The 12843-nt window shown below is 45.8% G+C and overlaps 1 pseudogene; it reads right to left on the bottom strand.

Annotated features, from left to right (window-relative positions):
* Window positions 1–1330: 1330 nt before the first annotated feature.
* The window catches only part of LOC124044439, a 29674-nt pseudogene continuing 18161 nt past the window's right edge, over window positions 1331–12843 (bottom strand).

Below are 12843 nucleotides of genomic sequence, written 5' to 3'. Positions count from 1 at the left end.
TAATGTCCATAACAACTAGACTTTTTTAACACATTTCGGGTCTTCTATGCAAGACTTTTTATTTATTTGACAGTGACAGTGCAAAAAGCAAGCTACCCGTGTCCCATTAAATCAACGTGTCAACAATTGCCTCTTAGATCTTTATTCCTGAAGAGTTTGAGTATCATACAATGTCATTGGTGGTTTTAGTAGGACCAGGTTCCATGGCATTGATTCAGTAAATATACTGGTAATGGGGCTGCTGCAGACCCTGTGGGTATATAAAGATTATAGTCATTAAGAATAACATTATTGCTTTAGTTTAAGAGAGAGCATAATAGACTCTTAAGACAAAGGTGGTTACTTTTTCCTAAATATAGGTCCACCTCTAAATCTAGATCTATGCGGTGACAGTTAACTCGAAATTTTGGTGCACATGTTTTCAATGAAAAGTCGAATAAATAATCATTTGAACTTCAAAACGACTGTTTGAGAAGGCATACACGACCGTGTGTTCAGTTGTTTTAACTTCCATGTAAAAGAGGCATTGTGCAGTACTGCTCAGGACATTTGTCAAAACACCATAAATGCTTCCTGCCATGAACAGTACCCAAAATAGTGTCCTGTGTGTTGTGTAATGGTTATGTTGTGCTTATAAGGCGGTAGTATTGGCCCTTCCAACATAAGTGTTACCTTGTAAAGTAAACTCACGTTGGTTAATAAGATTGTGCCCAGTTCCAATCTGTCATATGATGTGGACCATGCATTTGCAAATATAGATTGCGTCGCCCAACAACATACCGTACGCTTGCTGAACTAAGGAAGGTGTAAAAATTGCACATGGTAAGACATCCTCCTATACGTGAAATACCAAAAATACAGCCGTGAACAAACGTGGAAATGGAAACAAGGTAATATAGTAAAGGCTAAACATCTGTGTCTATTACCTTTGTCTAGCTAAGACAATAATAGTAGCATGCATTTAACAGAGCGTTGCCACACAATTTTACAGTAAACAACAAAAGCGGCCAACTCAAATCAAACGTATGCAGCCTTCTCCGCCGTAAATGAGACCCATGTAATGTAGGTTTTCCATTTTTGTAAACCACGTGGCGTTGTGCAAATGTTCGGACCCATTGTATGTAATGTCACTGTTCAAATCATCTCTGTAAAATAATACAGCAATAAATGTCATGCCAGAAATTAGAGCGAATCTGTTTTGCATGCGGTTAGTGTATTGGACATGCCAGATTGTGCTAATCGTACATTTTCCTGAAAAAATCAGAGGTCTTTCATCATAGCACGTATGCTTCCATCCAGGAACAAATGTTCTGTGTTCCATCACCCCCTTTATAGAAGGTATATCTGTACGAATATATACACTACATTTTCTTGAGTATAAGAATCATGTCTTTTAATACATTTGAAATAATACAAGGGTTGGAATAAGGGTATGGGGTGTGATAAGTTAAAACGGGTTGCCCATTCTACGTGAAGCGGTCGGAATTCATCTTTCTGAGTTTCGGGGGCAGGTGTCCGTCCATTCGGCCCCCTACCCCCCCACCCCCCTGCATCCTTAGCAGCTTGGGGGGCAAGTCTGCCACGGATTGGCTGATGGGATCGGAGCTGATCTTGGAGACCATCTTGCTCATCTGTTTCTCATCGGAGACACCGGGGACAGAGCTGATGCGCTGCAGCTTCATGGGCAGCTCCCCCATGCTCCCGGGGTAGATCATCTCCGAAGTGGTGGAGCTCATCCTCAGCAGCTTCCTAGGCATGGGCAGCCCGTCCGTCCGCAGCCACCCCCTTGCATCTTCTGCAGCTTGGATGGCAGCTTGGTGGTGGTGCTCTCCTTGTCCTCCAGGTTCTCCAGGCAGTCCATGGAGCTGTTCTTCCCTCCCTCGCCGCTGTTGCACAGGGACGGGGCCATGAGTGGAGAGGACATGAGCAGGTTTTCCTCCTGCTCCTTCACGCTGTACGGGGGAGTGTTGACCTCAAACGTGGCGTGAAACTGAGAGTAGTCCACCTTGAAGAACCCCTCCTCCAGGGAGATGACTGGGAAGAAACGATGTCCCCATAGAACCTCGTCCTCAGTGTAAGAGGTCCTCGCAGCAAGTCATCCCTGTCAAACACAGACAAAACAGAGAAACAAAAAGATCATGGTTGATTGGATTGATTATCATTATTGCAGGAAATGAACTTGATGACTTCGACTCTACCGCAGAGAATTATGTCAGATTGTCAGTGCACAAGGCACACAAGGCTAATGCTGTGGAGATGAAATATTTGACTAGCACAGCGTTAAACAAACACTTCATAATCACAGAGCAACCCTTACTCAATTACATGCCTGGCACGGTGACAATTAAGTGTTCATAAAAGATTGTTTTCATTCATCAAACAATATCACTCACAAAATGTACTTGATTAATTAGTACATATAACAGAGAAATGTACCTACAAAAATAACAATTATTTGATGCTCAGGTTCCATACAACACTAATTCCTCAGTAATTTGAGAAAGAAGCAGAGAATATCAGTACTGGCCTAGAGACCATACAGCAATTACTTATGAGATGAAAAGCGCTACCATATAAACAATGTTGGCTTTCAGAGATTTCCTCCGGTCTGACAAGAAAATAACTCAGCCATTCCTTCTCCCCAATAACTCTTTAACGTGATTAAAAAAGCACACAACCAATTTCTTAATTGGTCATCATCTGTCACTGGTCATTCACTACATTAGTGCTAAGATGATGCACTACTAAAGGTGCCACTATTGTGCACATTTGTAATGCGTATCTTCTTGTTCTCATTCATGTTTGAGCAGCAACACCGGGAGCCTGAAAATAAACAACTACAAGCATTCATCTATCACATAATGCATACAGTACAGTGCACCCGAGCGGGATTCATTGTCTTTGGCCGGAGTACAACATTACAATGACTCGACATCTTTATTCCCAAAAGACTGCTTTCATTTTGCCTTTCTTTGATAGGGAAACAATTGTTCAACATTAAAACGACTGGACATCTTTATTCCTAAAAAACTGCTTTCATTTGGACTTTTCATTGATATGGAAACAATTGCTATTTCAGAGGCAGTGAATCGTATTGACACTTTCAAAAAGTTTCCCGAAATGAGTAGATGTCTTCTGTCTAAGTCACCCTGGAGCCTTTTGTTACTCATCAATTCAGTTCATACAGTGACATTGGTTAGGAACTAGAAGAGAGCATATTAAGATAATCAAATGACTTCAATGCTGGACCACAGGAAGCTCAGCAAAGACAAGGGTGCAATGAGTCAATGGACTTTCCTGACAACTCATATCTCTTTGGGAAGTTAAAAGATATATTACCATTCATGGGACATCAAATTCAAAATTCAACTATGTGGACACCCCTTCAAATGTGTGGATTCGGCTATTTCAGCCAATTTCTGCCCTGCTAGAGCTGCCCAGGTCAACTGTAAGTGCTGTTATTCTGAAGTGGAAACATCTAGGAGCAACAACGGCTCAGCCGCAAAGTGGTAGGCCACACAAGCTCACAGAACGGGACCACGAGTGCTGAAGCGCGTAAAAATAGTCAGTCCTCGGTTGCTCAGTACCGAGTTCCAATCTGCCTCTGGAAGCAACGTCAGCACAATAACTGCTCATCGGGAGCTTCATGAAATGGGTTTCCATGTCTGAGCAGCCGCACACAGCTGCCATTGTGGTGCAAAGCTTGCCGTCATTGCACTCTTGAAAAGTGGAGTGTTGAATCACGCTTCACCATCTGGCAGTCTGACAGACCCATCTGGGTTTGGCAGATGCCAGGAGAACGCTACCTGCCCGAATGCATGGTGCCAACTGTAAAGTTTGGTGGATGAGGTATAATGGTTTGGGGCTGTTTTTCATGGTTTGGGCTAGGCTCCTTAGTGAGTACAGTAAAGGGAAATCTTAATGCTACTGCATACAATGACATTCTAGACAGTTCTGTGCTTCCATCTTTGTGGCAACACTTTAGGGAAGGCCCTTTCTTGCTTCAGCATGACAATGCCCTTGTGCACAAAGTGATGTCCATACAGAAATTGTTTGTCAAGATCGGTGTGGAAGAACTTGACTGGCCTGCACAGAGGTCTGACCTCAACCCCACCGAACACCCGTGGGATGAATTGGAACGGCGACTGCGAGCCGGGCCTAATCGCTCAACATCAGTGGCCGAACTCACTAATGCTCGTGTCTGAACGGAAGCATGTCCCCGCAGCAATGTTCCAACATCTAGTGGAAAGCCTTCCCAGAAGAGTGGAGGCTGATATTTGGGAATTAGGTGGTTGACAAACATGTGTCCGCATACTTTTGGCCATGTGGTGTAGATAAGATAGGTCATATGAGACAGGTTTCTGCTATACTCTTTTAGCAAGCTCAGTGTGGTCAGCCATGCTGCCATCAAGGCTCAGTGAAGGAAAGTTTCAAGTTTACAAGGTTCAGTTCCATGGATTTAAGATACTCGATCATGAGCACCAGGCATCGTGAATGCTTAATAAAACACTCCACTCATATCCCCGTAAACAAATTAATATAACGAGGATTGAATGATGAGGTTTGAATTAATGAGCCGCAACATTAATTTGTTTTACATAAAGCTACGGGTTCATCTTCAGGATAACCCTCTCGTCCCTGTTATTCGGCAGATGCTATCGTAATTGCAGTTACATGATCTGATTACTTGCATTGTATCAATTCACCCTGAGCAGAGCTCCATGCAACAACCTTTTGTACATTTGAATGTGTAGGAAAACATGGCTACGGGAGGCGGTATTTTACACAGCCGCCCCATAATTCATTTCATGAATTCATTAAGCAAAAACGAATTATAACAGGGATGAGATCAACATTTGTCAGTCCAGGACGTTGAACTGAGTCACATCTTACATTTCCTTTTAACTATGTATGCAAGCTATAGAAATGCTGGAAGCACTTGTGTTCTTGGAGCCTTGTTCAAGTCCATTAGAAGCTGAGTGGTTGCCCTGATATCAATATCACGCATTGTATACTAACTACTGGCCTACTAGTTTAAAAATGTTGATGCAGCAATTAATGAATCAGAATTCTTAAGGAATTAATGAATAAGCATTCAAAGAAACTAAAGATCATGTTACAGTAGGTATTGTTTATCTTTAATTGAAGCTATGATCATCTGTGGTTTCTGCCCCTGTTTCCACGGTCCATGCAATAATCCGCTGATAACAGTTTTTAATAGTCACAGTCAAGTCACAGATGTGCCCAAGGGAACATTGAGTACGGTCAGAGTATTATTTCTGCCCTATCGCTCTGCAGTTCTGAGTGCTTTCGTGTCAAGTGCTCTGTTGTCCCTCTAACCACTCGGACATCGATGCAAATGGGATCGGAAATCAAATCAAACACTTATCATTAAAACAGTATCTTCCTTTTAAAATTGTGATTGATCAATTTGAAGTAAGAAGTTCAAAAACAGGTTGAAAACTGAGTGGAAAACATGATCCTAGTGGATGTTGTTTCAAAGCCTAAAACAACGAATAGGACAGGTGATAATTAATACAAAACACCACATGTCAGAGCTTATGCATACCCATAGGCCTACAGTTGAAGTTGGAAGTTTACATACACATAGGATGTAGTCATTAAAACTCGTAGTCATTACAATTTCTTGTTAACAAACTATAGTTTTTGCAAGTCAGTGAGGACATCTACTTAGTGCATGAAAAAAAAAATTTCCAACAATTGTTTACAGACAGATTATTTCACTTATCACAATTCCAGTGGGTCAGAAGTTAACATACACTAAATTGACTGTGTCTTTAAACAGCTTGGAAAATTCCAGAAAATTATGTCATGGCTTTAGAAGCCTCTGATAGGCTAATTGACATAATTTAAGTCAATTGGAATGGTGCCTGTGGATGTATTTCAAGGCCTACCTTCAAACTCATTGCCTCTTTGCTTGACATCATGGGGAAATCTAAATAAATCAGCCAAGACTGCAGAATAAAAATTGTAGACCTCCACAAATCTGGTTCATCCTTGGGAGCAATTTCCAAATGCCTGAATGTACCACGTTCATCTGTACAAACAATAGTATGCAAGTATAATCACCACGGGACTACGCAACTGTCATACCGCACAGGAAGGAGATGCGTTCTGTCTCCTAGAGATGAACGTACTTTGGTGTGAAAAGTGCAAATCAAATACAGAACAGATGCTGGAGGAAACAGGTACAAAAGTATTTATGTCCATAGTAAAACGAGTCCTATATCGACATAACCTGAAAGGCTGCTCAGCATGGAAGAAGCCACTGCTCCAAAACCACATTAAAAAACCCAGACTACGGTTTGCAACTGCACATGGGGACAACAATCGTACTTTTTGGAGAAATGTCCTCTGGTCTGATGAAACCAAAATAGAACTGTTTGACCATAATGACCATCATTATATTTGGAGGAAAAAGGGGGAGGGTTGCAAGCAGAAGAACCCTATCCTAACCGTGAAGCACGGGGGTGGCAGCATCATGTTGCGGAGGTGCTTTGCTGCAGGAGGGACTGTTACAATTTACAAACACACACAGCCTTTAGTCTTGAAATCTTTGGTTGTGCATACATTTATGTATGTGTGGTCCCAGGGGGAATTGAAGCCACAACCCTGGCATAGGAAGCACCATGCTCTACCAACTGAGCCTCTCTGCTATATTAGTCAACAACACTGTAAGCTAAAAGTCACATCCAAAAGACTGCCAGAGACACAGAACATATTAAAAATCAATATAACACACCACTTAACGGAGCATAATCAGTAGAGGATATTTAAAATATTGTGATAAAGTTCAACGGAACTGGCCCGGAGGGTGTGACAGGAGTTATTGAACCCACAAATACATCATAATATTTCCTCCATTTATTCTGTAACATAATAATACTCAGTAATCTAGAGTGATTGGCACACAATAAGGATAATCACACTGCTTCTCTGAGATCAGATAATCAAACTTGTGATGACTCACTGTTGGGTAACTCTCTGTTTTCTGACCTGCATCCCTATTGAGTGGCTTCATATCGGAGGAGAGCCCAGCTATTTTGTAAAAGCACCATCGACAGTATTACAAGAAGGTCATTTGGTGTTGCGTAAATAGGTAGCTTCCTGCATCCATATACTAAAAGCCATCAACAATCTCAGTGACGAGGCTGCTCTGTGATTTCCCTTCCGTTGGGAAAAAGAAACAATTACAGACAAATTGCCATCATAACCATTTGGAAACATAAGAGGTGATATTGAGCACAATTAAAGACTGCAAAACATTTTTATTGTGAGCGTTAGAAGAGGAGAGACAGCAATTGTAACAATGACAAGAAAAACATCAGAAATTGTGCCACAGCTGTATGGAAAACAAGTGTGGTTGTTTTTGTTTTAATAAGACCTTACGTAATCGTCATACCTGCCTGGAACTGTGTGTTTCTATGGAAACCAAATCTACCAACGATACGTGAGCATAAACACACCATATAAAGGCTATTTGTGTCATGTTTGTCATTTATTGTCATGTCTTGTCCCTGTGCTCCCCATGCTATTCGTTTCCCTCTGCTGGTCTTGTTTGGTTCTATCCTTCTCTCTCCCCCCTCCCTCTCTCACTCTCTCGCTCTCTCTTCTCTCTGTCGTTCCGTTCCTGCTCCCAGCTGTTCCTATTCCCCTAATCATCATTTAGTCTTCCCACACCTGTTCCCGATCCTTTCCCCTGATTAGATTCCCTATTTATTCCTTTGTAATCCGTTCCTGTTCCGTCGGTTCCTTGTTTTGTATTCCATGCTGTAATTGCGTTTCGCCCTGTCCTGTCGTGTTTTTTTGCCGTGATTGTGTATCACCCTGTCCTGTCGTGTTTTGTGCCTTCTTCAGACGCTGCGTGTGAGCAGGTGTCTCAGTTGACTACGGCCTGCGCCTACCCGAAGCGACCTGCAGTCTGTGGCCGCTTCTCCAGTTGTTTTCCCCTCTACTATCTAGAGGATTTCAGTTATTCGGTTTTGAGCATTAATAAACTCTGTTTCTGTTAAGTCGCGTTTGGGTCCTCCTTCACCTGCATAACAGAAGGAACCGACCAAAGAATGGACCCAGCGACTTCAGACGCTCGTTACACTGCCGTCGAGTTCCAAGGAGCCATGCTCGGCAGACACGAGCAGGAATTGTCTGCTGCTCGCCATGCCGTGGAGAACCTGGCCGCTCAGGTTTCCGACCTCTCTGGACAGTTCCAGAGTCTACGTCTCGTGCCACCTGTTACTCCCTGGCCTGCCGAGCCTCCAGAACCCAGGGTTAATAACCCACCTTGCTACTCCGGGCAGCCCACTGAGTGCCGCTCCTTTCTCACGCAGTGTGAGATTGTGTTCTCTCTCCAACCCCACACATACTCTAGAGAGAGAGCTCGGGTTGCTTACGTCATTTCACTCCTTACTGGCCGGGCTCGAGAATGGGGCACAGCTATCTGGGAGGCAAGGGCTGATTGCTCTAACAGATTCCAGAACTTTAAAGAGGAGATGATTCGGGTTTTTGACCGTTCAGTTTTTGGTGAGGAGGCTTCTAGGGCCCTGGCTTCCTTATGCCAAGGTGAACGGTCCATAACGGATTATTCCATTGAGTTTCGCACTCTTGCTGCCTCTAGTGAGTGGAACGAGCCGGCGCTGCTCGCTCGTTTTCTGGAGGGACTCCACGCAGCGGTTAAGGATGAGATTCTTTCCCGGGAGGTTCCTTCAGATGTGGACTCTTTGATTGCTCTCGCCATCCGCATAGAACGACGGGTAGATCTTCGTCACCGGGCTCGTGGAAGAGAGCTCGCATCAACGGTGTTTCCCTGCTCCGCATCGCAACCATCTCCCTCTTCTGGCTTTGAGACTGAGCCCATGCAGCTGGGAGGGATTCGCATCTCGAATAAGGAGAGGGAACAGAGGATCACCAACCGCCTGTGCCTCTATTGCGGAGTTGCTGGACATTTTGTTATTTCATGTCCAGTAAGAGGCCAGAGCCCATCAGTAAGCGGAGGGCTACTGGTGAGCGCTACTACTCAGGTCCCTTCATCTAGATCTTGTACTACTATGTCGGTCCATCTACGCTGGACCGGTTCGGTGCTACATGCAGTGCTTTGATTGACTCTGGGGCTGAGGGTTGTTTCATGGACGAAGCATGGGCTCGGAAACATAACATTCCTTTCAGACCGTTAGACAGGCCTACGCCCATGTTTGCCTTAGATGGTAGTCATCTTCCCAGTATCAAATTTGAGACACTACCTTTAACTCTCACAGTATCTGGTAACCACAGTGAGACTATGTCTTTTTGATTTTCCGTTCACCGTTTACACCTGTTGTTTTGGGTCACCCCTGGCTTGTATGTCATAATCCTTCTATTAATTGGTCTAGTAATTCTATCCTATCCTGGAACGTTTCTTGTCATGTGAAGTGTTTAATGTCTGCCATCCCTCCCATTTCTTCTGTCCCTACTTCTCAGGAGGAACCTGGCGATTTGACAGGAGTGCCGGAGGAATATCATGATCTGCGCACGGTCTTCAGTCGGTCCCGAGCCAACTCCCTTCCTCCTCACCGGTCGTATGATTGTAGTATTGATCTCCTTCCGGGGACCACTCCTCCTCGAGGTAGACTATACTCTCTGTCGGCTCCCGAACGTAAGGCTCTCGAGGATTATTTGTCTGTGTCTCTTGACGCCGGTACCATAGTGCCTTCTTCCTCTCCGGCCGGGGCGGGGTTCTTTTTGTTAAGAAAAAGGACGGTACTCTGCGCCCCTGCGTGGATTATCGAGGGCTGAATGACATAACGGTTAAGAATCGTTATCCGCTTCCCCTTATGTCATCAGCCTTCGAGATTCTGCAGGGAGCCAGGTGCTTTACTAAGTTGGACCTTCGTAACGCTTACCATCTCGTGCGCATCAGAGAGGGGGACGAGTGGAAAACGGCGTTTAATACTCCGTTAGGGCATTTTGAGTACCGGGTTCTGCCGTTCGGTCTCGCCAATGCGCCAGCTGTTTTTCAGGCATTAGTTAATGATGTTCTGAGAGACATGCTGAACATTTTTGTTTTTGTCTATCTTGACGATATCCTGATTTTTTCTCCGTCACTCGAGATTCATGTTCAGCACGTTCGACGTGTTCTACAGCGCCTTTTAGAGAATTGTCTCTACGTAAAGGCTGAGAAGTGCTCTTTTCATGTCTCCTCCGTTACTTTTCTCGGTTCTGTTATTTCCGCTGAAGGCATTCAGATGGATTCCGCTAAGGTCCAAGCTGTCAGTGATTGGCCCGTTCCAAGGTCACGTGTCGAGTTGCAGCGCTTTTTAGGTTTCGCTAATTTCTATCGGCGTTTCATTCGTAATTTCGGTCAAGTTGCTGCCCCTCTCACAGCTCTTACTTCTGTCAAGACGTGTTTTAAGTGGTCCGGTTCCGCCCAGGGAGCTTTTGATCTTCTAAAAGAACGTTTTACGTCCGCTCCTATCCTCGTTACTCCTGACGTCACTAGACAATTCATTGTCGAGGTTGGCGCTTCAGAGGTAGGCGTGGGAGCCATTCTATCCCAGCGCTTCCAGTCTGACGATAAGGTTCATCCTTGCGCTTATTTTTCTCATCGCCTGTCGCCATCTGAGCGCAACTATGATGTGGGTAACCGTGAACTGCTCGCCATCCGCTTAGCCCTAGGCGAATGGCGACAGTGGTTGGAGGGGGCGACCGTTCCTTTTGTCGTTTGGACAGACCATAAGAACCTTGAGTACATCCGTTCTGCCAAACGACTTAATGCCCGTCAAGCTCGTTGGGCGTTGTTTTTCGCTCGTTTCGAGTTTGTGATTTCTTACCGTCCGGGTAGCAAGAACACCAAGCCTGATGCCTTATCCCGTCTGTTTAGTTCTTCTGTGGCTTCTACTGATCCCGAGGGGATTCTTCCTTATGGGCGTGTTGTCGGGTTAACAGTCTGGGAATTGAAAGACAGGTTAAGCAAGCACTCACGCACACTGCGTCGCCGCGCGCTTGTCCTAGTAACCTCCTTTTCGTTCCTGTTTCCACTCGTCTGGCTGTTCTTCAGTGGGCTCACTCTGCCAAGTTAGCGGGTCATCCCGGTGTTCGAGGCACTCTTGCGTCTATTCGCCAGCGCTTTTGGTGGCCGACTCAGGAGCGTGACACGCGCCGTTTCGTGGCTGCCTGTTCGGACTGCGCGCAGACTAAGTCGGGTAACTCTCCTCCTGCCGGTCGTCTCAGACCGCTCCCCATTCCTTCTCGACCATGGTCTCACATTGCCTTAGACTTCATTACCGGTCTGCCTTTGTCTGCGGGGAAGACTGTGATTCTGACGGTTGTCGATAGGTTCTCTAAGGCGGCACATTTCATTCCCCTCGCTAAACTTCCTTCCGCTAAGGAGACGGCACAAATCATTATTGAGAATGTATTCAGAATTCATGGCCTCCCGTTAGACGCCGTTTCAGACAGAGGTCCGCAATTCACGTCACAGTTTTGGAGGGAGTTCTGTCGTTTGATTGGTGCGTCCGTCAGTCTCTCTTCCGGGTTTCATCCCCAGTCTAACGGTCAAGCAGAGAGGGCCAATCAGACGATTGGTCGCATACTACGCAGCCTTTCTTTCAGAAACCCTGCGTCTTGGGCAGAACAGCTCCCCTGGGCAGAATACGCTCACAATTCGCTTCCTTCGTCTGCTACCGGGTTATCTCCGTTTCAGAGTAGTCTGGGTTACCAGCCTCCTTTGTTCTCATCCCAGCTTGCCGAGTCCAGCGTTCCCTCCGCTCAAGCGTTTGTCCAACGTTGTGAGCGCACCTGGAGGAGGGTGAGGTCTGCACTTTGCCGTTACAGGGCACAGACGGTGAGCCGCCAATAAACGCAGGATTAAGAGTCCAAGGTATTGTTGCGGCCAGAGAGTGTGGCTTTCCACTCGCAACCTTCCTCTTACGACAGCTTCTCGTAAGTTGACTCCGCGGTTCATTGGTCCGTTCCGTGTCTCCCAGGTCGTCAATCCTGTCGCTGTGCGACTGCTTCTTCCGCGACATCTTCGTCGCGTCCATCCTGTCTTCCATGTCTCCTGTGTTAAGCCCTTTCTTCGCACCCCCGTTCGTCTTCCCTCCCCCCTCCCGTCCTTGTCGAGAGCGCACCTATTTACAAGGTACATAAAATTATGGACATGCGTTCTCGGGGACGGGGTCACCAATACCTAGTGGATTGGGAGGGTTACGGTCCTGAGGAGAGGAGTTGGGTTCCGTCTCGGGACGTGCTGGACCGTTCGCTCATCGATGATTTCCTCCGTTGCCGCCAGGATTCCTCCTCGAGTGCGCCAGGAGGCGCTCGGTGAGTGGGGGGTACTGTCATGTTTGTCATTTATTGTCATGTCTTGTCCCTGTGCTCCCCATGCTATTCGTTTCCCTCTGCTGGTCTTGTTTGGTTCTATCCTTCTCTCTCCCCCTCCCTCTCTCACTCTCTCGCTCTCTCTTCTCTCTGTCGTTCCGTTCCTGCTCCCAGCTGTTCCTATTCCCTAATCATCATTTAGTCTTCCCACACCTGTTCCCGATCCTTTCCCCTGATTAGATTCCCTATTTATTCCTTTGTAATCCGTTCCTGTTCCGTCGGTTCCTTGTTTTGTATTCCATGCTGTAATTGCGTTTCGCCCTGTCCTGTCGTGTTTTTGCCGTGATTGTGTATCACCCTGTCCTGTCGTGTTTTGTGCCTTCTTCAGACGCTGCGTGTGAGCAGGTGTCTCAGTTGACTACGGCCTGCGCCTACCCGAAGCGACCTGCAGTCTGTGGCCGCTTCTCCAGTTGTTTTCCCCTCTACTATCTAGAGGATTTCAGTTATTCGGTTTTGAGCATTAATAAACTC

This window comes from Oncorhynchus gorbuscha, linkage group LG09, assembly GCF_021184085.1.
Source record: "Oncorhynchus gorbuscha isolate QuinsamMale2020 ecotype Even-year linkage group LG09, OgorEven_v1.0, whole genome shotgun sequence".
NCBI lineage: Eukaryota > Metazoa > Chordata > Actinopteri > Salmoniformes > Salmonidae > Oncorhynchus > Oncorhynchus gorbuscha.
The sequence above is the reverse complement of the archived record's forward strand: the minus strand, read 5'-3'. Positions and strand labels throughout refer to the sequence as shown.